The sequence below is a fragment of the Danio aesculapii genome, chromosome 4 (assembly GCF_903798145.1).
Source record: "Danio aesculapii chromosome 4, fDanAes4.1, whole genome shotgun sequence".
Taxonomy (NCBI): Eukaryota; Metazoa; Chordata; class Actinopteri; order Cypriniformes; family Danionidae; genus Danio; species Danio aesculapii.
Window position 1 is genome coordinate 14,672,898 of NC_079438.1, and position 24,161 is coordinate 14,697,058.

Consider the following 24,161-nt stretch of genomic DNA (forward strand, 5'->3'; position numbering starts at 1 on the left):
GTTGTAGAAGTGGACATTCGTCCCCCTGCAGGGTGGCAGATGGATGAAGAGCTGAGGATATGGGCCGTGTCTTGGCTGGTGGTCCTGGAAGTACCTCTTGAAGAGCAGGTGAGGTGATAGTATGGTGAAGTGGAGTTTAACCCCTTAGTGATATAGTAGTTTGTTTAAAAGCAAAATGTATCTAACAGAGTCAGTGGATGAAACGTTATTCTACTGCCAGAAATGTCCTCTTTGTTCGTAGCAGTCAAGCAGGAAGTTGTTTCTTCGCTGTTTCTCGTCCCACTGACTTGTCATTATAAGCGTGACTATGGCACTCATGTGTATTGATATAAGAGTAGCTATTGGCATGTTGCAAAAGAGCTTCAATGCTTTGTGTTGAATGTTTTTCACTGGCTGGGTAATACTCTTTTCGTTGGTTCCTTGGCTATCGGATTAGATGTGGCAGAGGGGTTATTAAAATTTTATTTTATTTTATTTTTTTATTTTTTTATTTTTTTATATATATAAATAAAATGTAAATAATCAACTGCCAACATCAAACCTTTAACTTCAAAAAAACGATGTCACCACTTGGAACTGTGTGAATGTACTGTTTGTCATGGGCTTTTACTAAGTCCAAGATAAACATCATCACGTTCGGAATCTTAACGTGATTGAAAAATCTCGAGCGTATCTGGCCGGATTCATTCACAAAGTCTTAGCACTCAGTCCATTCATGAAACTGTCAAGAGATAAGGCGGGGTCATCTAAAGTTTGGAAAGCTCATTGGATGGTGACATTTCTCCTTTTGGCTATTGGCTCCTTGGAGTATCCGTCAGAGTGCAAAAGGTCGCTATAGTGTTTGTGCTTGAAAGACTATTCTGCTGCACGCGCTCCAGCAGCTGGTTTGACTGAAAACAGTGCATCCTTCCATGGACGTTTATCAACATATGAGTATGTTGTGGACTAATGTTTGTGGAATAGATTGCTTGGTCAGTTGCAATCGAATTACTTCTGCAGTCAGAAAGTTATGGATCTGTGGATAGGCGGGAGGTTGAGAGGTGAGTTCTTTATTGAAATCATTTGATTCACGCTGGTCTCATCTTTCAAAACTTTTATAAAATGTTTAGTCTTTGTTAGAGTGTAGTTATGTAGCGAAGCTTCCGCTTAAAGCATGTACGTTACGGAAAGTGGACCTCTAGGATATCAGTTAGAGTCAGGCTTCATAGAAATGGCTTGGATCACCGGCGTCTTGAGTTTAATGGAAGGTGTGGCTTGCGTTGAGTGGGGCAGTAGGAGTAGAAGTTGGAAGAGCTGGTGGGCCGGCGTCTTGCTGTAATTCAGGCTTGATAGCTGGCGAGGCGGCGGCTGATATTTTGGGGAGAGCGGGGTTCTGGCTGGAGTTGTTGTTGTTGCTGTTTGTTTGTTTGTTTGTTTGTTCTTCCACGTTGAAAGGTTTAAACAATGCTGAAGCCTAGGTTAAATGCTGGAGCGTTTGTAGCGGGAAGCATTCTTCCAAACGAAGATAAAACATTAGGGAGAAAATAATCCATTTATAGTGAACTGGGATCACTCTGATTGGATTATTACTAATTACAGATGAGTGGCCAGACGTGCTCAATCATATCACGTGCTCCTCTCGAAATTAGTTTATGAAACTTCACATAGCAGAGTGCTGTCGATTAGGCCATAGGAATCATCACCAGAAGCGATGTGACCACCTGGGAGAAAGATAGCGTTTTGGTCAAATGGAAGCAGGTGGACTTAAGGGTAAAGCGGCTAGGCTTTTTGGGTGACTTTCATTCAACTGACCCTGTGCCCAAAACAGAACAACAACATTGCTTTGCCAAAACTAGGGATCGAACCAGGGACCTTTAGATCTTCAGTCTAACGCTCTCCCAACTGAGCTATTTCGGCTGCCATGATACAGCTTTCCTGCAGCAGGGATGTCTGTGAGACCAAGCTGAGCCCTTAAGTGCATCTGAGGCATAAGAGAGTAAAAATTTGGCCAGTACGGGTATCGAACCCGCGACCTTGGCGTTATTAGCACCACGCTCTAACCAACTGAGCTAACCGGCCGTTTTCATACCAGTGTGCTGGAAAACCCAGAGTTAGTGTCATTCTTTGGCCTTCAAGGGAACAGGATGCTATTTTAACTTTTTTTGTGCAGTGCTGGCAAAATAAAAACTGGTCCCACTGAGATTTGAACCTCAGATCACTGGATTCACAGTCCAGAGTGCTAACCATTACACCATGGAACCTTTAGATGATATAGAGCTGCTGCCCGACATGAAGATGATGAATTAAAAAAATGGCCTTGCAGGAAAGTAGCAGAAGGTCCATCCAAGGCAAGGCCAATGTGCATTGATTTCTGAGTAACTCGTCATTCGGCATGCAGGGCTCCTCACACATTTACTGGAGCAGGACTAGGTAGGGCCTTCAAAAGAAAAGCACGCCATTCTAGGCAATTTGACGACTAAATGGCAGGCAGGGCAAAGAAGCCACTACAGAACAGATGTGATCTTATTTCTTTTTCGACCACGTCTAAAATGTTCAATTTTGATTGTGAAAAGGGGAATTAGCTTAAATGGTAGAATGGTCGCTTAGCATGCGAGAGGTAGCGGGATTGATGCCCGCATTCTCCACTTGTGTTTTCATGCCTTTCACACTGGCTTTTATTGCAAAGCTGGTTGCACCTGGAGGGTTTAGAGCGAATTTCCTTACGTCAGCTTTGCCGGTTCTGTGTAGTACTAATCATTGCAATCCTTCAGAAGCCCTATCAAGTCACAGTTTTCTTTTATTCAATGGCGCGTCCGCAGTGGGAAATCAAAGCACTAAATATATAGCAGATTGCTGTCGATTAGCCCATAGGAATCATCACCAGAAGCGATGTGACCACCTGGGAGAAAGATAGCGTTTTGGTCAAATGGAAGCAGGTGGACTTGAGGGTTAAGCAACTGGACTTGAGGGTCCTAGAAAACCCATAGTAACTGTTATTCTCTGGCTTTCAAGGGAATAGAATGCTATTTTAGCTTTTTTGTGCGGTGCTGGCAAAAAAAAAAACAGGTCCCATCTAGATTTGAATTTAGATCGCTGGATGCAGAGTGCTATCCATTACATTATGGAACCTCAAGATGGTGTAGAGCTGCTGCCCGACGTGAAGATGATGAATTAAAAAACTGGCCTTGCAGGAAAGTAGCAGAAGGTCCATCCAAGGCAAGGCCAATGTGCATTGATTTCTGAGTAACTCGTCATTCGGCATGCAGGGCTCCTCACACATTTACTGGAGCATTACTAGGTAGGGCCTTCAAAAGAAAAGCACGCCATTCTAGGCAATTTGACGACTAAATGGCAGGCAGGGCAAAGAAGCCACTACAGAACAGATGTGATCTTATTTTTTCTTTTTCGACCACGTCTAAAATGTTCAATTTTGATTGTGAAAAGGGGAATTAGCTCAAATGGTAGAGCGCTCGCTTAGCATGCGAGAGGTAGCGGGATCGATGCCTGCATTCTCCACTTGTGTTTTCATGCCTTTCACAGTGGCTTTTAATGCAAAGCTGGTTGCACCTGGAGGGTTTAGAGCGAATTTCCTTACGTCAGCTTTCCCGGTTCTGTGTAGTACTAATCATTGCAATCCTTCAGAAGCCCTATCAAGTCACAGTTTACTTTTATTCGATGGCTTGTCCGCAGTGGGAAATCAAAGCACTAAATATATAGCAGAGTGCTGTCGATTAGGCCATAGGAATCATCACCAGAAGCGATGTGACCACCTGGGAGAAAGATAGCGTTTTGGTCATATGGAAGCAGCTGGACTTAAGGGTGAAGTGGCTAGGCTTTTTGGGTGACTTTCATTCAACTGACCCTGTGCCCAAAACAGAACAACAACATTGCTTTGCCTAAACCCGGGATCAAACCAGGGACCTTTCGATCTTCAGTCTAACGCTCTCCCAACTGAGCTATTTCGGCTGCCATGACACAGCTTTCCTGCAGCAGGGATGTCTGTTAGACCAAGCTGAGCCCTTAAGTGCATCTGAGAGTAAAAATTTGGCCAGTACGGGTATCGAACCCGCGACCTTGGCGTTATTAGCACCACGCTCTAACCAACTGAGCTAACCGGCCTTTTTCTTACCAGTGTGCTGGAAAACCCAGAGTTAGTGTCATTCTTTGGCCTTCAAGGGAAGAGTATGCTTTTTTAACTTTTTTTGTGCGGTGCTGGCAAAATAAAAACAGGTCCCACCGAGATTTGAACTCGAATCACTGGATTCAGAGTCCACAGTGCTAACCATTACACCACGGAACCTTAAGACGATATAGAGCTGCTGCCCGACATGAAGATGATGAATTAAAAAATGGCCTTGCAGGAAAGTAGCAGAAGGTCCATCCAAGGCAAGGCCAATGTGCATTGATTTCTGAGTAACTCGTCATTCGGCATGCAGGGCTCCTCACACATTTACTGGAGCAGGACTAGGTAGGGCCTTCAAACGAAAAGCACGCTATTCTAGGCAATTTGACGACTAAATGGCAGGCAGGGCAAAGAAGCCACCACAGAACAGATGTGATCTTATTTTTTCTTTTTTGACCACGTCTAAAATGTTCAATTTGGCTTGTGAAAAGGGGAATTAGCTCAAATGGTAGAGCGCTTAGCATGCGAGAGGTAGCGGGATCGATACCTGCATTTTCCACTTGTGTTTTCATGCCTTTCACAGTGGCTTTTATTGCAAAGCTGGTTGCACCTGGAGGGTTTAGAGCGAATTTCCTTACGTCAGCTTTGCCGGTTCTGTGTAGTACTAATCATTGCAATCCTTCAGAAGCCCTATCAAGTCACAGTTTTCTTTTATTCGATGGCGCGTCCGCAGTGGGAAATCAAAGCACTAAATATATAGCAGAGTGCTGTCGATTAGCCCATAGGAATCATCACCAGAAGCGATGTGACCACCTGGGAGAAAGATAGCGTTTTGGTCAAATGGAAGCAGGTGGACTTGAGGGTGAAGCAGCTGGACTTGAGGGTCCTAGAAAACCCATAGTAACTGTTATTCTCTGGCCTTCAAGGGAATAGAATGCTATTTTAGCTTTTTTGTGCGGTGCTGGCAAAAAAAAAAAAACATGTCCCATCTAGATTTGAACTTAGATCGCTGGATGCAGAGTGCTATCCATTACACTATGGAACCTCAAGATGGTGTAGAGCTGCTGCCCGAGATGAAGAGGATGAATTAAAAAACTGGTCTTGCAGGAAAGTAGCAGAAGGTCCATCCAAGGCGGAGCCAATGTGCATTGATTTCTGAGTAACTCGTCATTCGGCATGCAGGGCTCCTCACACATTTACTGGAGCATTACTAGGTAGGACCTTCAAAAGAAAAGCACGCTATTCTAGGCAATTTGACGACTAATGGTGGTACCTGGATGTGGGACAAATACAAATGAATGTATTTTATATAATAATTTTTTTATTTTATTTTTGATGTTTGAAAAGTCACTCAATGTATTGTTTTATTGTATTTGAAAATTATTTTTAATAAAAAAAGAAAAAAAAAGCATGCCTGATCTCATCTGAACTCGGAAGCAAAGCAGGGTTGGACCTGGTTAGTACTTGGATGGGAGACTGCCTGGGAATACCAGGTGCTGTAAGCTTTTTGAATTCCTTCATTTGCCAAAAAAAAAAAAAATGAATCAATTTTAAAAAGAAAAAAAAAGAGGTAAACTATTGATTAGATTAGATTAGATTAGATTAGATTAGATTCAACTTTATTGTCATTACACATGTACATGTACAAGGCAACGAAATGCAGTTTAGGTCTAACCAGCAGTGCAATAGCAGCAAGTGCAGGATACAGGTATAAGTTATAAAGTGCAGTTATAGAGAAACTATAGTGATATTTACAGATGGATGTACTATCAACATTATATACAGGTTGTATTAGCTATGAACAGATTTACAATAAATGAATATATGTACAGGATACTATTAATAGCAGAAGTGTGCAGATAGATAAACATAATTACAAATGTTCATGTGCAGTGGGTATGTCCAGTTCAAGTAAATGAATCAGTGCAATGAATATGTGCAAACTTTAAATGTGCAAATGTTAAATAGTGCAGTGATTGTGAGGAGTATAAGTTAGAGGAGTGTGGGGGGTGTATTGGGGGGGCAAAAGAGTCAGTAAGGGGCAGAGTTCAGAAGGGAGACAGCTCTGGGGAAAAAGCTGTTCCTCAGTCTGCTGGTTTTTGTCCGGGGGAGCCTGAAGCGCCTGCCGGAAGGCAGGAGAGAGAACAGTCTGTGAGCAGGATGAGAGGTGTCCTTAAGAATACTGCGTGTTCGGCGCAGACAGTGTTTCTTCTGGATATCCTCAATGGCTGGCAGTGTAGTCCCTGTGATGCGTTGGGCAGTTTTCACCACCCGCTGCAGTGCCTTACGCTCAGCAACAGAGCAGCTTCCATACCAGACTGTGACGCAGTTGGTCAGGATGCTTTCTATTGTGCAGCGGTAGAAGTTCACCAAGACGGCTGATGAAAGCTGGTTCTTCTTAAGTTGCCTCAAGAAGAATAGGCGCTGGTGAGCCTTCTTGACCAGGCTGGAGGTGTTGGTGGTCCAGGAAAGGTCCTTAGAGATGTGGGTCCCCAGGAACTTGAAGGATGAGACAGGCTCAACGGCCATCCCATTAATGTGGATGGGATCATGCGAGCCTGTTCGTCCCTTCCTGAAGTCCACAATGAGCTCCTTGGTCTTGCTGGTGTTAAGGAGCAGATTATTGTCGGTGCACCAAGTGGCTAGATGCTGTATCTCCTCCCTGTAGGCAGTCTCATCATTATTGCTGATTAGACCAATCACTGTGGTGTCATCTGCAAATTTGATGATGGTGTTGGATCTGTTCACAGGCCTACAGTCGATGGTAAAAAGGGAGTAGAGGAAGGGGCTCAGCACGCAGCCCTGGGGTACACCAGTGTTGAGTGTGACGGTGGTGGAGCAGATGTGGCCTGATCTAACATTCTGAGGTCTGTTAGTCAGAAAGTCCATAACCCAGTTGCAGAGAGACGCGTTGATATCCAGGTCTCTGAGTTTGATCATTAGCTTAGAGGGTATGACAGTGTTGAATGCTGAGCTGAAGTCAACAAACAGCATTCGTGCATAAGTGTTTTTATTGTCCAGGTGTGTGAGGACAGAGTGCAGTGCTATGGAGACGGCGTCTTCTGTGCTCCTGTTGCCACGGTAGGCAAACTGATGTGGGTCCAGTGTGGATGGCAGAGAGTCTTTCAGATGTGCCAGGACCAACCGCTCGAAGCACTTCATGATGATGGGTGTGAGTGCTACAGGGCGGTAGTCATTCAGGCATGATGGGCTGGAGTGTTTGGGCACTGGCACAATAGAGGTGGTTTTAAAGCATGTTGGCACAGTTGCTAGGTTAAGCGACAGGTTGAAAATGTCTGTGAATACCCCAGTGAGCTGTTCTGCACATGCTTTGAGGACGCGCCCAGGGATACCGTCTGGTCCAGCAGCCTTACGCACATTGATCCGACTCAGTGCGGTGTAGACTTCTGAGGAGGTGAGTGTGATAGGTGAGTGGTCGGTTGAGGTAGTGTTCCTGGTGTAGGGTTCTGTATTGTCTCTTTCAAAGCGGGCATAAAAGTCATTTAGCTCGTTCAGGAAGGAGACATTTGTGGCTGTGGGGGTGGACTGGCTGGGTTTGTAGTTGCTGATGGCCTGGATGCCCTGCCACATGCGCCGAGGATCAGAGTTGGAAAAGTGCTCCTCTAACTTTAGCTTGTAGCAGTGCTTGGCCTTTTTGATGCCCCTCTTCAGATTAGCCCTGGAAGTGCTGTAGGCCTGTGCATCCCCTGATCTGAATGCAGTGTTGCGTGCCTTCAGCAGGAGGCGCACCTCCTTGTTCATCCATGGCTTTTGATTTGGGTATGTGGTGATCTGTTTCTGGGTTGTAACACTGTCTATCGTGGTGTTGATATATTCCAGAACAGAGGAAGTGTAACTGTCAATGTCTGTGTGAGAGCCACATGTGGCCTGGGAAGCAAACATACTCCAGTCTGTGTGTTCAAACCTGTCCTGGAGTGTGGAGTCCACCCCCGCTGGCCACACTTTGATGGTCCTTACTGATGGCTTCACACGGTTGACGATGGGTGAGTATTTGGGGGTGAGAAACAGACAAAGGTGGTCTGATTGACCCAAGTGGGGGAGGGGGGTCACAGCGTATGCTTCAGCCATGTTTGTGTAAACTTGGTCTAAAGTTTTGTTTCCCCTTGTGTGGCAGAAAATGTTTTGATGGAATTTGGGGAGCACTGTCTTTAAGTTTGAGTGATTAAAATCCCCCGCAACAATAAAAGCAGCCTCCGGGTGAGCAGTCTGTTGTTTGCTGATGGCTGCATGAAGTTCATTCATAGCGAGCTTGGCATCAGCGTCGGGAGGGATATAAGCAGCAGTTATTATGGTGGAGGTGAACTCCCGTGGCAGATAAAACGGTCTACATTTAACCATTAGAAATTCCAGGTTAACAGAGCAATGTCTCCCAACGACGACAGAGTTTGTGCACCAAGCTTTGTTAATATAAATGCATAATCCTCCGCCTCTGGTCTTACCGGAGTCATCCGCCGTTCTGTCTGCTCGGAATGTTTGATGCTCCGTTAGCGATATAGCGGTGTCTGGTATCCCGCTGTTTAGCCATGTTTCTGTGAAAATCATGACATTACAGTTCCATAATCTTTTGCTGTGGTTGATGCGCAGTCGAATCTCATCCATTTTGTTCACCAGTGACCGTACATTGGCGAGAAAGATGCTGGGTAAAGAGAGCCGGTGTGGTGTTAGCTTTAGCTTAGCTCTTAGCCCGCCGCGCTTCCCCCGTCTTTGTTTACGTTCTCTGCGCCGCCTCCGAGCACTTCCGCCCGGCCGTGTAGGGCTCTGAGGCCCGTGTGTTCTGGCGATCTCAGGGATGAGTCGAAGATTGTTAATAAAACTGTCCGGAATGCACAATCCAATATCCAAGATGTCCTGTCGGGTGTACGATGTAAAGGCACTGCTGTTCTGCACGAACAGACCCGAAATGAGCAGGAATAATACTGCAAAATTGCAGATACTGGAGAGACGCTGAGCCTCGCGAACCGAACGCGCCGCCGTCTTGTCTCATTTCAGTGCCCAAAGGCGTTGTTTCTGTCGGTGCTGAGTCAAGGCAAGCTGAGCGGCTCCTGGTGCTGCGCCTATTTTTAAATAGCCAACTCTTGACGGCTGCTCTCGCTTACGGCCATACCACCCTGAGCACGCTAGAGGGAGCTAGAGTGAAACAGGAAGTGTGAGGCTGCAGACGGGAGAGAAAGGCTCTCCCTTTGTTTTGGTTTATTTTGAGTTTATTTAATAGTTTTTCTTTGGTGATAGTGGGCATTTTTTGATTTTTTTGTTTTTAAACCACCTGACAGCAGCACGTGTGCTTGCTGGAAGGTGGTTAGCACTTTTTTTTTGAGAGAAAATGGACTCACAAAGTAACAGCACAGATTTGTTTGAAGAAGCACGAGGGGAAAACATCACAGGACGGACTGGAGAAACACAAAAAGAAAACAGCACTGGATTAGGAGGGGAAAGACAACTGGAAAACAACGTTGGACGGGAAGGAGGAAGAAACATGGCAAACAAAGAACGACAAGAAAACCAACAACAGGAGAAGCAACAAGAAAGAAGTGGAAAAAGATACATGAAGGAAGCAACGGTGATTCTAAATGTGGACAAAGTTAAAGAGGTGAGAGTTTTGGAAATAATTAATGCAGTAACTGAAAAGTGTGGACTTGGAAAAATTCTTGCAATCAGGCCAAGACAGGACAAAGAATATGAACTAACTTTAGAAAAAGAAGAAACATGCGATAAACTGATGGATGGACTAATTATAAAAGGAGAAACATGTGAAGTGAAAATGTTACAAAATAGAGACTATGTGGTTTCCTTCATGCATTTGCCCGCTTACCTGGATGATCAATTAATTTTAGATAAATTAGAAGGCTGGGGAGTATTTCCCATAACAAAAATTAAAAGAAGGCTTTATCTGGGCACAGAAATAGAAGATGGAACACGATTTATCAAAGTGAGATTCCCCAGAGAAGTGATATCTCTTCCTTACAGCACAAGGCTGGAAACGGCAGAAGGTCAGCAATATTTTAGGGTGATGCACAGCCACCAGGTTATGGTCAAAGATTGCCCAGACTTTAAATGCTATAAATGTGAGGAAAGGGGACATTTTGCCCGAGACTGCGATGCCATTAAGTGCCCGGACTGCCAGAATTATATAAATAAGTGTGAATGTTGGATGGAGGAAGAGGAGGAGGAGGATGAGATCCAGGTGAGTGGGCAAATGCATGAAGGAAACAGTGAAAGGGAAAGTTATGAAGAGGAACAAACAACGGCACAAACAATACAAACTACAATAGAAGAAATAACATTGGATGAGGAGAAAACAAACCAAGAAAAGGAAAAAGAAACAGAAACAGACAGTCAACAAATAGAGCATGAAGAGGAGGTAGCATGGACACCAATGGACATAACGTCTAGCTTCAAAAACGTTTTAGATGCAATAGAAAAAGAAGATCTTAAAGAACAAAACAAGGGAGCAGACAGAGAGACTGGAAAACATGAAGAGGAAGTAGAAAAAGACAAAATTGAGAAAAGACAAACAAGACGATCGGCAAAAGCTTTATCAAAAATAGAAACTGCTAGAAAAAAAGGTTTAAAAAAGGACAACTGAAAAGCCACAACAGATATGATTCTTTGAGAGGTTTGGGAGAAGAAGAGGACTGAGATGACGGTTTTTATTTCCTTTTTCCTTCTTTTAATGGTTTTAAATTGTGTGTCTTTTAATGCAAGAGGTTTAATGGACTTAAGAAAATTCCAAAATGTAAAAGAAAAGTGTAAAAGAGAAGAAATAATTATTTTACAAGAAACAAATTGGAAAAATGAGGTGATGGACAAATATAAAAAAGAATGGGATGGGGACTTTTATTATAGTAATGGAGATGGGAAAGCTGGGCGAGGAGTAGCAATTTTAATAAGAAAGAATGCACTACAAATGAGTAAAGTAATATATAAAGACAAACAAGGAAAATGTATGATTTTAGAAATAAAATATGAAGGGAAAGAGATCATTTTAGTTAACGTGCATGCACCCAATGAAGAGTGTGAAAAGAAAAGCTTTTTTAACATATTGAGAAGGTTTTTAAATGACTATAAACAAATAATAGTATGTGGGGATTTTAACACTGTTTTTAGCAGACAGGACATAACAGAAGGTATGGTTTTTAAATCAGACACAGGAAGAAAAGAACTAAAATCACTAATGGAGGAAAAAGGAATGATAGACATTTGGAGAGAGAGAAACGGGAAGAAAAAGGAGTTTTCTAGAAGACAAATAGTAGGGAATTTTGTAACTCAATCGAGAATAGACTATGTGTTATGCACAAGAAATATAGAAATTTATATAGAAAAAATAAAGTATGATGAAACTGTTTTAAGTGATCATAAATTTTTATTTTTTAATTTTAATACAGAAGAAATACAAAGAGGCCCAGGGGTGTGGACATTAAATAGTGACATTTTAAAAAATGAAGACTATGTTAAAAAAATAAAAGGAATAATAGAAAAGGAAAAAGAAACCAAATATATAATGAAGACAAAAGACTATGGTGGGAAAATGTCAAATATCTGATTAAAAAAACTACAATACAAGTTTGTAGAATAATACAAAAGAATAAAAGACACCAAGAAAAAACAATAAAAGAAATCTTAGAAAAAGAACTAGAAAAAAATGAAAAAGACATACAAAAAATAAAAGAAATGGAGGAAAAACTGAAAGAAATTGAGGAAAAGAAATATGAAGGAGCTAGACTAAGAAGCAAAGCAAAATATGTAGTAGAGGGAGAAAAGTGCACAAAATTCTTCTTTGATTTAGAAAGACAAAAAGGAAAAGCAGAAACAATAAAGATAATACAAGGAGCAAAAGGAGAAAGCATAGAAGGAAATGAAGACATTTTAAAAGAAATAAAAACATACTATGAGGAGTTATTTAAAACACAGGGAGTTGATGAATTACAAATGGAAAAATTATTAAAACAGATAAAAACAAAAATAGATGAAGAGGATAAAAGAGAATGTGACCAAGAAATAAAAGAAGAAGAAATAAGAAAAGCAATAGAAAGCTTGAACAAAAGGAAAAGTCCAGGAATAGATGGGTTAAATAGTGAATTTTACGTATGTTTTAAAGAAATTTTAATACCAATTTTAACTGAAATTTTTAAAGAAATAGTGCAAAAAGAAGAATTAAATGAAAGAATGGGAATGGGATTAATGAAATGAATACACAAAAAAGGAGAAAAGACATTGTTAAAAAATGACAGACCAATCACAATGTTAAACACAGATCTGAAGATTTTAACTAAAATTTTAGCAAATCGATTAAAAGAAGTGATGCCAAAAATAATTCAAACAACACAGGCCTACGCGATAAAAGGAAGAGACATAGCAGATATAACAATGAGCATAAAAGACATCATAGAATATATGAAGGACAAAAAAGAGGAAGGATATATCATAAGTTTGGATTTCGAAAAAGCTTTTGACAGAGTTGAACACCAGTTTTTATTCGAAGTACTTAAAAAGTTTGGTTTTGGAGAAGTTTTTAGAAAATGGATCAGGATTTTATATAAGGGTATTTTAACAAAAATTAAATGTAATGGCTTTTTAACAGAATGTTTTAAAATAACACGATCAATAAGGCAAGGATGTCCTCTGTCAGCACTCTTATATTCACTTGTGGCAGAATCCCTGGGCCTAGCTATCAGTGAAGAAGAAAAAAATAAAAGGAATGGAAATTGAAGAAAATAAAGTAAATAAAATGTTTCAATATGCAGATGACACTACATTAATAGTAAAAGGAAAAGAGAGTGTGAAAGAAGCAATGAAAATAGTACAACAATTTTGTAAAGGATCGGGAAGTAAATGAAGACAAAACGGTTTATATCAAGTTTGGAAAAGAGACAGATTTAGCAGATTGCACCAATTTTAAAGAAGTAGAAGAAATAAAGATTTTAGGGGTTTTAATGGGGAAAGATGCCAGAACAGCCAGAGATAAGATGTGGGAGGGTTTTTTATCAGATATAGAAAGGAGGTTAAATTACTGGAAACTAAGAACACTGACATTAAAAGGAAAAGTTTTGATTATAAATGTTTTAATGGAGTCTAAGTTGTGGCATGTTTTATATGTTTTAGAAATGCCAATGTGGATAGAAAAGAGGTTGAAAAAATGTTTTACTGATTTTTTATGGGGAGGTAAGCCACCAAGGATTGCTTTTAATACAGTTGTAGGGGAAACAGACAAGGGTGGGTTGGGTTTAATAGATGTAGAACAAAGGAAAAATAGTTTAAGAGTGAAAAGAATAAAGAAGTATCTAGAAAAAGAAAACAAAGCAGAGTGGAAAAAAACAATGAAATATTTTTTAAACAAATGTGGTCATTTTAACATGGGAGATGGGATTTTATGGATGAAAACAAAAGATTGGATGACAGAAAACTTACCTGAATTTTATAGAGAAATTTTAAGTGCGTGGGGGAACTTTTTAACTATAGTGCAATATAATCCACATGGAAGGGAAAACATTTTAAACCAACCTCTTTTCTTGAACAACAACATTTTAAGTCAAGGGAAGGTTTTATTTTTTAAGAAATGGATAGAAGTTGGGATTTTAAAAGTAAGGGACATTTTATATGAATTTAAAGAAGGCTTTTTAACTGAACAATATGTTATAGACACAATGGAGGAGGCGAAAGAGGAATACAACAGAAGGGAAATTGAGAAAAATCTTGACATAATTAAACAGGCAATTCCGAAAGAATGGATACGAAGCATAGACAATTTTGAAAAAGAAAAAGAAACAAATGAAGTGTATGTGAAAATAGGAGAAAAAACACACGATTTTAAAGAGTGTACAGTGAAGAATATTTATTGTTTTTTTAGAGAGAAAGTTTTTAAAGAACCAACAGCAAACAAATACTGGATGGAAAAACACAATGTAAAAGCAAATGAAATATGGGGAAACATGAAAGGAAGGTATGTAGAAACAAAAGTCGAGTGTCTAGAATTTTTAATAAGGCACAAAGCAATCTTTTCAGATGTCATTTTAAACAAGATAGGGATGGAACAAAGTGCAATATGTAAAGTATGTCAAACAGAAGAAGAGGGTTTTTTACACATGTTTTTATATTGTCAAGAATTGGAAAGTTTTTTAAAAGATTGTAAAGTTTTAATTAAAGGACTACTTGGAGACTGGGATGAAAATGAAACAGAATGGAACAGAGTATTGATGTTGGGATGGAATAAGAATAATGAAAATAAGAAAATTGTCAACCTATGTATCATGCTGATGAAGAATGCAATGTGGGAAAGAAGAATTGTGGCAAAAAAAGAGAAAATTGTGATGAATGTATGGGCAATTTTAAGGAGGAAAACGGAAGGATATATGGAAAAACTGTATATATATTATAAAAACGAGGACAATTTAGGTGAACTGCGCAAAATCTTGACAAACAAAGCATGTCAAGTTTTTAAAGAAATGGACTGGAATTTACCACAGTTTTAATGTTTTTGATTCCAAATGATTTTTAATATGTATTGTATTATGCTTTATCGTGTAAAATTGTAACTGAAATTATTTTTAATTAAAAAAAAAAAAAAAAAAGGCAATGCCTGATCTCATCTGAACTCGGAAGCTAAGCAGGGTTGGGCCTGGTTAGTACTTGGATGGGAGACCGCCTGGGAATACCAGGTGCTGTAAGCTTTTTGAATTCCTTCATTTGGCAAAAAAATTAATTAATTAATTAATTAATTGAAAAAAGAAAAAAATACAGGTAAACAATTGAGGTGACAAGGGCGTAGTTTCTGTCGCTGCTGTGTCAAGGCAAGCGGAGTTGCGCTCGGCACCTGGTACTGCGCCTATTTTTAAATAGCCAACTCTTGACGACTGCTTTCGCTTACGGCCATACCACCCTGGCAATGCCTGATCTCATCTGAACTCGGAAGCTAAGCAGGGTTGGGCCTGGTTAGTACTTGGATGGGAGACCGCCTGGGAATACCAGGTGCTGTAAGCTTTTTGAATTCCTTCATTTGCCAAAAAAAAATGAATACATTAATTGAAAAAAAAAAAAATACAGGGAAACAATTGAGGTGACAAGGGCATTGTTTCTGTGGCTGCTGTGTCCAGGCAAGCTGAGTTGCTCGGCTCCTGGTACTGCACCTGTTTTTAAATAGCCAACTCTTGACGACTGCTCTCGCTTACGGCCATACCACCCTGGCAATGCCTGATCTCATCTGAACTCGGAAGCTAAGCAGGGTTGGGCCTGGTTAGTACTTGGATGGGAGACCGCCTGGGAATACCAGGTGCTGTAAGCTTTTTGAATTCCTTCATTTGCCAAAAAAATAAATGAATACATTAATTGAAAAAAAAAAATAAATACAGGGAAACAATTGAGGTGACAAGGGCATTTTCTGTGGCTGCTGTGTCCAGGCAAGCTGAGTTGCTCTCGGCTCCTGGTACTGCACTGTTTTTTAAATAGCCAACTCTTGACGACTGCTCTCGCTTACGGCCATACCACCCTGGCAATGCCTGATCTCATCTGAACTCGGAAGCTAAGCAGGGTTGGGCCTGGTTAGTACTTGGATGGGAGACCGCCTGGGAATACCAGGTGCTGTAAGCTTTTTGAATTCCTTCATTTGCCAAAAAAAAAAATAATAATTGAAAAAAAAAAAAAAATACAGGGAAACAATTGAGGTGACAAGGGCATTGTTTCTGTGGCTGCTGTGTCCAGGCAAGCTGAGTTGCTCTCGGCTCCTGGTACTGCACCTGTTTTTAAATAGCCAACTCTTGACGACTGCTCTCGCTTACGGCCATACCACCCTGGCAATGCCTGATCTCATCTGAACTCGGAAGCTAAGCAGGGTTGGGCCTGGTTAGTACTTGGATGGGAGACCGCCTGGGAATACCAGGTGCTGTAAGCTTTTTGAATTCCTTCATTTGCCAAAAAAAAATGTACATTAATTGAAAAAAAAAAAAATACAGGGAAACAATTGAGGTGACAAGGGCATTGTTTCTGTCGCTGCTGTGTCAAGGCAAGCGGAGTTGCGCTCGGCACCTGGTACTGCGCCTATTTTTAAATAGCCAACTCTTGACCACTGCTTTCGCTTACGGCCATACCACCCTGGCAATGCCTGATCTCATCTGAACTCGGAAGCTAAGCAGGGTTGGGCCTGGTTAGTGCTTGGATGGGAGACCGCCTGGGAATCCCAGGTGCTGTAAGCTTTTTGAATTCCTTAATTTGGCAGCGAATAAACTTCCCGTGTCACAGCTCTGCTGCTGGTGTCTTTTCTGCTGCTGGTGCCCCGGAGCAGAAACCGGAAGAAAAAAAAAAAAACAGGTAAACATTTGAGGTGACAAGGGTGTTGTTTCTGTTATAGAAAAATTTTTAAAAACGCCTGTCATAGAAAAAGAGGCGGAGCTGTGCTATTTATGGTGTTTCTATGTTAATTGTAGCAGCTTTTGCTGTGACTTTAGTGAATGAACATTTAGTGGACTTCTGATCTAAATCAGTCTAACATGTAAAATTATACAGACAAAAAAAGGAGCGGCAATGATTCGGTTGTTAGATTTGTTTATGGATCTTGAACAACCCACCAGCTTTATATGTGCGCATCATTTTTGTCTTTGTACACAGTCTCTTCTCTGTAGGCACCATGCAGGATTCGAAATGGCCTTTCGCGTTAGGTATCTCGTTACCCTTTTAATCATAACAGGTAATATGCATGGCAATGCAGGAAATTGATGACATGCAAACACATCTCAAGAAGGTTTTCAAAGCTACCGTGTTTCATCCACCAAACATTGCTCCCAAACTGAAGTGAGACCTTCAAAGACAACCCAGATGGGACTTGAATCCACAATCCCAAGCCCCGGAGGCTGATGTCTTATCCCTTAGGCCAATCATTTGTCATGGATCTTTTGTATGCCTTCAATAAGATGCCAACGCATGGAAAACTGCACTTTAGGATCTCGATGCCAGTGTGCAGCAAGTCTGAGAATTCAAAGCTAACTATTTTCCTCAGATCATCACACCTAAGTTTTGAGAGGACCAGTCAGAATTGTTTCACACAACTTAAATGTAACCCAACAAAGACAACCCAGATGGGACTTGAACCAACAATCCCCAGCTTTAAAGGCTGATGCCTTATCCATTAAGCCAATACTAGCCTTTGTCGTATCTGATGTATGGCTCAGGAAGTTCTTGTAGCTCAGAAAACAGTACTTTAGGATCCCTGTGCTATTTTGCATTCAGACGACCTGATGTGTACACCTAATGACAAAACAGCTTCTCTGAGGAGTTTTCCATTGTCATGTCATTTTGACCTAAGGGTATGAACCTAGCTTTTTAAAGGTCACACTGGACTGTCTTGCACAGTCAACTTAAAAGTAACTGCATTAAAGACAACCCAGTTGGTACTTTAAACCCACAATCCCTAGCTTCGAAGGCTAGTGCCTTATCCATTAGGCCACTAGGCTGTTTTATACTGCCTGTGAACTGTAATATGCCTCCAGGGAGATGCTGACACACGTAACAAAAACAACATGAACAAAGAGTAGAGTGGATCGGTCTCACAGAATTTTTTGTGGCACTGCAGACTGCTTCTTCAGGGCTCGTTGGTCTAGGGGTATGATTCTCGCTTTGGGTGCGACAGGTCCCGGGTTCAAATCCCAGACGAGCCCTACGACAGTCATAGAAAAAGCAGCGGTGCTGTGCTATCCATGGTGTTTCTATGTTAATTGTAGCAGCTTTTGCTGTGACTTTAGTGAATGAACATTTAGTGGACTTCTGATCTAAATCAGTCTAACATGTACAATTATACAGACAAAAAAAGGAGCGGCAATAATTCGGTTGTTAGATTTGTTTATGGATCTTGAACAACCCACCAGCTTTTTATGTAAGCACCATTTTTGTCTTTGTACACAGTCTCTTCTCTGTAGGCACCATGCAGGATTCAAAATGGCCTTTCGCGTTAGGTATCTCGTTACCCTTTTAGTCATAATAGGTAATATGCATGGCAATGCAGAAAGTTAATGACATGCACACACATCTCAAGAAGGTTTTCACAGCTACCGTGTTTCATCTACCAAACATTGCTCCCAAATTGAAGTGAGACCTTCAAAGACAACCCAGATGGGACTTGAACCAACAATCCCAAGCACCGGAGGTTGATGCCTTATCCATTAGGCCACTGGGCCATTTCGTCAATCATTTGTCATGGATCTTTTGAATGCCTTCAACAAGATGCCAACGCATGGAAAACTGCACTTTAGGATCTCGATGCCAGTTTGCATTCCATCAAAAAAGATGTGTGCAACTAATGGTCAAACATTTTCTTTGTGCAGTCATCCACATTCGTGTCTCATTGGTCCTGGGGTATAGTTCTCGCGTAGGGTGTGACTGGTCTTGAGTTTCAAATTCCAAACAAGGCCACTCTCATTAACTTAAAATCACTGCAGCTATTTTCTTGTTTGCATTTCATCATCATCCACCTAATAAGAGACCATTAGTTGAAAGCCACGAGGTACTTGAAGTCAAGATCTCCCTTACCCCCCGACAATACTTTCTCATCACAGCACAGACCTGAGTCCTCTTAAAAAAAACAGTGCCATGCCACTGCTGAGCTGCACCGTGAAAGACCTTGAAGTCATTAGGTGTTACCAAAGCCATGGTCCAAAAACATGGCCAAAAGCACATTTCGCCTGGGCCTTTTGGAACTGTGCTAGCATCAGTCTTGAAAAGAGCTGTGCATAAAGCAACTCTCCAGAAGCAGATGGAGTGGGGAAAATGTGCCACAAAGGGACAGCCAAAAAGGACTGGGCGACTTGGAAAAAAAAACTATCAAATCCCAATCTTGATGAGCCGTACAAGATGTTGCTGTCGATTTATTGAACGTTTCTCTAGGCAACATCAGAGTGTAGGGACTACAAAAAAAGCTAAATTGCGACTAGTCGCTGGACTTGAATTATTCAATATGGGATTAAACACGCAGGCCCGCAACCAAACGTCGCAAAAGCCACAGTTCCTCTCACAGAGAGAAAAAGCAAAAGCAGCTGGCTGTTCCGTAGTCGGCAGGGTTCGAACCTGCGCAGGGAGACCCCAATGGATTTCAAGTCCATCGCCTTAACCTCTTGGCCACGACTACACCTGGCCTTGACTCGTCCGCTCTGTTGGCCGGATGTGGGCAACACTAGAAACAGCAGAGGTTGGGGTGAGAAATCCAGCCGTGGCCTGAGGTGACAAAAACTCAGCCCAGCATGGCTTTCCGTTAACAGGTACACGCTGCTGTGACCGGGATTCAAACTGCGATTTCTCTGGCCACAACACAGAGTACGGATCACTGTACGGTCGCGGCAAACCACTGTCGCTCACCCACAGCTGCCTGGTCACTAAGTGACAGGGGCTTGTTTGTGAGATGCAGAGGAGGATTGCAATTACGTATAGGAGGCTTGAAAGAAAAGAGAACAACAACATGAGTGGACGTGCAAAACAACGTAGTCGGCAGGATTCGAACCTGTGCGGGGAAACCCCAATGGATTTCTAGTCCATCGCTTTAACCACTCAGCCACGACTACAGACATCAGCTTTCTCTCTGCTGCGGAGGTGGCAACCAAGCACAGGATCAACAGGGGTAGAGGCAGGTGCACTAGCTATTGCGCAACTTTTCCGTACAATCTCTGGGAAGCAGGGACAGCATAGCTCTCTAACACACTCAGCTAACTTCATGGGCACTCTTTCCACACAAGCTGATGATCTGAATTCAGAGCAACGTGCTCTCGCAGGCCACACCACAATGGACAGCCACCAAGTGATATGAAAATAACAACAAGGTCTCTGACAAACTGACAGGCCTTCGGCCTAACAGGGACTTGAACCCTGGACCCTCAGATTAAAAGTCTGATGCTCTACCGACTGAGCTATCCGGGCTCCTGTCTGTGGAAGCACCTGTTTGCGGAGTTGGCCCTCTGCAAGCCCCTTGCCGGCTGACAACACTTTCTCATCACAGCACAGACCTGCGTCCTCTTAAAAAAAACAGATGCAGTCGTCCTCCAGGAAACAGCGTTTCAGAGCTGTGCCATGCCACTGCTGAGCTGCACCATGAAAGACCTTGAAGTCATTAGGTGTTACCAAAGCCATGGTCCAAAAGTATGGCCAAAAGCACATTTCGCCTGGGCCTTTTGGAACTGTGCTAGCATCAGTCTTGAAAAGAGCTGTGCATAAAGCAACTCTCCAGAAGCAGATGGAGTGGGGAAAATGTGCCACAAAGGGACAGCCAAAAAGGACTGGGTGACTTGGAAAAAAAACTATCAAATCCCAATCTTGATGAGCTGTACAAGATGTTGCTGTCGATTTATTGAACGTTTCTCTAGGCAACATCAGAGTGTAGGGACTACAAAAAAAGCTAAATTGCGACTAGTTGCTGGACTTGAATTATTCAATATGGGATTAAACACGCAGGCCCGCAACCAAACGTCGCAAAAGCCACAGTTCCTCTCACAGAGAGAAAAAGCAAAAGCAACTGGCTGTTCCGTAGTCGGCAGGGTTCGAACCTGCGCGGGGAGACCCCAATGGATTTCAAGTCCATCGCCTTAACCTCTTGGCCATGACTACACCTGGCCTTGACTTGTCCGCTCTGTTGGCCGGATGTGGGCAACACTAGAAACAGCAGAGGTTGGGGTGAGAAATCCAGCCGTGGCCTGAGGTGACAAAAACTCAGCCCAGCATGGCTTTCCGTTAACAGGTACACGCTGCTGTGACCGGGATTCAAACTGCGATTTCTCTGGCCACAACACAGAGTACGGATCACTGTACGGTCGCGGCAAACCACTGTCGCTCACCCACAGCTGCCTGGTCACTAAGTGACAGGGGCTTGTTTGTGAGATGCAGAGGAGGATTGCAATTACGTATAGGAGGCTTGAAAGAAAAGAGAACAACAACATGAGTGGACGTGCAAAACAACGTAGTCAGCAGGATTCGAACCTGCGCGGGGAAACTCCAATGGATTTCTAGTCCATCGCCTTAATCACTCGGGCATGACTACAGACATCAGCTTTCTCTCTCCTGCTGAGGTGGCAACCAAGCACAGGGTCAACAGGGGTAGAGGAAGGTGCACTAGCTCTTGTGCAACTTTTTTGTACAATGTCTGGGAAGCAGGGACAGCATAGCTCTCAATCTAACACACTCAGTTAACTTCATGGGCACTCTTTCCACACAAGCTGATAATCTGAATTCAGAGCAACGTGCTCTCGCAGGCCACACCACAATGGACAGCCACCAAGTGATATGAAAAGAGCAACGAGGTCTCTGACAAACAGACAGGCCTTCGCCCGAACAGGGACTTGAACCCTGGACCCTCAGATTAAAAGTCTGATGCTCTACCGACTGAGCTATCCGGGTTCCTGTCTGTGGAAGCACCTGTTTGCGGAGTTGCCCCTCTGCAAACCCCTTGCCGGCTGACAACACTTTCTCATCACAGCACAGACCTGCGTCCTCTTAAAAAAAACAGATGCAGTCGTCCTCCAGGAAACGGCGTTTCAGAGCTGTGCCATGCCACTGCTGAGCTGCACCGTAAAAGACCTTGAAGTCATTAGGTGTTACCAAAGCCATGGTCCAAAAGCATGGCCAAAAGCACATTTCGCCTGGGCCTTTTGGAACTGTGCTAGCATCAGTCTTGAAAAGAGCTGTGCATAAAGCAACTTTCCAGAAGCAGATGGAGTGGGGAAAATGTGCCACAAAGGGACAGCCAAAAAGGACTGGGCGACTTGGAAAAAAAAACTACGCGCTGCTGTGACCGGGATTCAAACTGTGATTTCTCTGGCCACAACACAGAGTACGGATCACTGTACGGTCGTGTCAAACCACTGTCGCTCACCCACAGCTGCCTGGTCACTAAGTGACAGGGGCTTGTTTGTGAGATGCAGAGGAGGATTGCAATTACGTATAGGAGGCTTGAAAGAAAAGAGAACAACAACATGAGTGGACGTGCAAAACAACGTAGTCGGCAGGATTCGAACCTGCGCGGGGAAACCTCAATGGATTTCTAGTCCATCGCCTTAACCACTCAGCCACGACTACAGACATCAGCTTTCTCTCTCCTGCTGAGGTGGCAACCAAGCACAGGATCAACAGGGGTAGAGGCAGGTGCACTAGCTATTGCGCAACTTTTCCATACAATCTCTGGGAAGCAGGGACAGCATAGCTCTCTAACACACTCAGCTAACTTCATGGGCACTCTTTCCACACAAGCTGATGATCTGAATTCAGAGCAACGTGCTCTCGCAGGCCACACCACAATGAACAGCCACCAAGTGATATGAAAATAACAACGAGGTCTCTGACAAACTGACAGGCCTTCGGCCTAACAGGGACTTGAACCCTGGACCCTCAGATTAAAAGTCTGATGCTCTACCGACTGAGCTATCCGGGCTCCTGTCTGTGGAAGCACCTGTTTGCGGAGTTGGCCCTCTGCAAGCCCCTTGCCGGCTGACAACACTTTCTCATCACAGCACAGACCTGCGTCCTCTTAAAAAAAAATCAAATCCCAATCTTGATGAGCCGTACAAGATGTTGCTGTCGATTTATTGAACGTTTCTCTAGGCAACATCAGAGTGTAGGGACTACAAAAAAAGCTAAATTGCGACTTGTTATTCAATATGGGATTAAACACGCAGACCCGCAACCAAATGTCGCAAAAGCCACAGTTCCTCTCACAGAGAGAAAAAGCAAAAGCAGCTGGCTGTTCCGTAATCGGCAGGGTTCAAACCTGCGCGGGGAGACCCCAATGGATTTCAAGTCCATCACCTTAACCTCTCGGCCACGACTACGCATGGTGGCAGCCTGTTGACTTTTTCTGCTGAATGTGGGGAACATTGAACGCAGCACAGTTGGGGCATAAATGGCCTGAGGTTGTAAAAAGCGGCACAATCATTGCTTGAAAGCATTAGTTGAAAGCCACGGGGTACTTGAAGTCAAGATCTCCATTACCAAAGATTAGCGGAACCATTTAGGTTTGTAACGTGACAGTGAGATTCAAGCAAGATTGGATGAATCTTATTTGAAGTGTGCAGCAAGTCTGAGAATTCGAAGCTAACTATTGTCCTCAGATCATCACGCCTAAGTTTTGAGAAGACCAGTCGGAATTGTTTCACACAACTTAAATGTAATCCAACAAAGACAAACCAGATGGGACTTGAATCCACAATCCCCAGCTTCGAAGGCTGATGCCTTTTCCATTAGGCCAATGGGTAAACACTAGTGTTTGTCATATCTGATGTATGGCTCAGGAAGTTCTTGTTACTCAGAAAACAGTACTTTAGGATCCCTATGCCACATTACATTCAGACGATCTGATGTGTACACCTAATGACAAAACAGCTTCTGTGATGAGTTTTCCATTGTCATGTCTTTTTGACCTAAGGGTATGAACCTAGCTTTTTAAAGGTAATACTGGATTGTCTTGCACAGTCAACTTAAAAGGAACTGCATCAAAGACAACCCAGTTGGTACTTTAAACCCACAATCCCCAGCTTCAAAGGCTGGTGCCTTATCCATTAGGCCACTGGACTGTTTTATACTTACTGTGAACTGTAATATGCCTCCAGGGAGTTGCTGACACACGTAACAAAAACAACATGAACAAAGAGTAGATTGGATCGGTCTCACAGAATTTTTTGTGGCACTGCAGACTATTTCTACTGGGCTCGTTGGTCTAGGGGTATGATTCTCGCTTTGGATGCGAGAGGTCCTGGGTTCAAATCCCCGACGAGCCCTACGACAGTCATAGAAAAAGCAGCAGTGCTGTGCTATCCAAGGTGTTTTTATGTTAATTGTAGCAGCTTTTGCTGTGACTTTACTTAATGAACATTTAGTGGACTTCTGATCTAAATCAGTCTAACATGTACAACTATACAGACAAAAAAAGGAGCGGCAATGATTCGGTTGTTAGATTTGTTTACGGATCTTGAACAACCCACCAGCTTTATATGTAAGCACCATTTTGTCTTTGTACACAGTCTCTTCTCTGTAGGCACCATGCAGGATTCAAAATGGCCTTTCGCGTTAGGTATCTCGTTACCCTTTT

At 42.7% G+C, this 24,161-nt stretch overlaps 1 protein-coding gene, 15 non-coding genes and 1 pseudogene across 16 annotated transcripts in view; 8 read left to right on the forward strand and 9 right to left on the reverse strand.

Moving 5' to 3' along the window:
* The window catches only part of LOC130222028 (NLR family CARD domain-containing protein 3-like), a 503,712-nt gene that overhangs the window by 43,212 nt on the left and 436,339 nt on the right, over nt 1–24,161 (forward strand).
* LOC130222147 (gastrula zinc finger protein XlCGF8.2DB-like) overlaps nt 1–24,161 on the forward strand; it is a 245,622-nt pseudogene that overhangs the window by 17,991 nt on the left and 203,470 nt on the right.
* Nucleotides 1,824–1,896, reverse strand: trnaf-gaa (transfer RNA phenylalanine (anticodon GAA)). The gene has a single exon. It is a non-coding gene; the product is annotated as a tRNA-Phe (tRNA).
* trnai-aau (transfer RNA isoleucine (anticodon AAU)) lies at nt 1,985–2,058 on the reverse strand. The gene has a single exon. It is a non-coding gene; the product is annotated as a tRNA-Ile (tRNA).
* On the reverse strand, nt 2,168–2,240 carry trnah-gug (transfer RNA histidin (anticodon GUG)). Its single transcript has one exon. It is a non-coding gene; the product is annotated as a tRNA-His (tRNA).
* trnai-aau (transfer RNA isoleucine (anticodon AAU)) lies at nt 4,025–4,098 on the reverse strand. Its single transcript has one exon. It is a non-coding gene; the product is annotated as a tRNA-Ile (tRNA).
* Nucleotides 14,979–15,097, forward strand: LOC130224099 (5S ribosomal RNA). The gene has a single exon (XR_008837177.1). It is a non-coding gene; the product is annotated as a 5S ribosomal RNA (ribosomal RNA).
* LOC130224101 (5S ribosomal RNA) lies at nt 15,280–15,398 on the forward strand. The gene has a single exon (XR_008837178.1). It is a non-coding gene; the product is annotated as a 5S ribosomal RNA (ribosomal RNA).
* LOC130224102 (5S ribosomal RNA) lies at nt 15,585–15,703 on the forward strand. Its single transcript, XR_008837179.1, has one exon. It is a non-coding gene; the product is annotated as a 5S ribosomal RNA (ribosomal RNA).
* LOC130224103 (5S ribosomal RNA) lies at nt 15,886–16,004 on the forward strand. Its single transcript, XR_008837180.1, has one exon. It is a non-coding gene; the product is annotated as a 5S ribosomal RNA (ribosomal RNA).
* Nucleotides 16,187–16,305, forward strand: LOC130223889 (5S ribosomal RNA). The gene has a single exon (XR_008836999.1). It is a non-coding gene; the product is annotated as a 5S ribosomal RNA (ribosomal RNA).
* trnas-uga (transfer RNA serine (anticodon UGA)) lies at nt 19,145–19,226 on the reverse strand. The gene has a single exon. It is a non-coding gene; the product is annotated as a tRNA-Ser (tRNA).
* trnas-aga (transfer RNA serine (anticodon AGA)) lies at nt 19,575–19,656 on the reverse strand. Its single transcript has one exon. It is a non-coding gene; the product is annotated as a tRNA-Ser (tRNA).
* Nucleotides 20,611–20,692, reverse strand: trnas-uga (transfer RNA serine (anticodon UGA)). The gene has a single exon. It is a non-coding gene; the product is annotated as a tRNA-Ser (tRNA).
* On the reverse strand, nt 21,406–21,478 carry trnak-uuu (transfer RNA lysine (anticodon UUU)). Its single transcript has one exon. It is a non-coding gene; the product is annotated as a tRNA-Lys (tRNA).
* On the reverse strand, nt 22,824–22,905 carry trnas-uga (transfer RNA serine (anticodon UGA)). The gene has a single exon. It is a non-coding gene; the product is annotated as a tRNA-Ser (tRNA).
* trnap-ugg (transfer RNA proline (anticodon UGG)) lies at nt 23,779–23,850 on the forward strand. The gene has a single exon. It is a non-coding gene; the product is annotated as a tRNA-Pro (tRNA).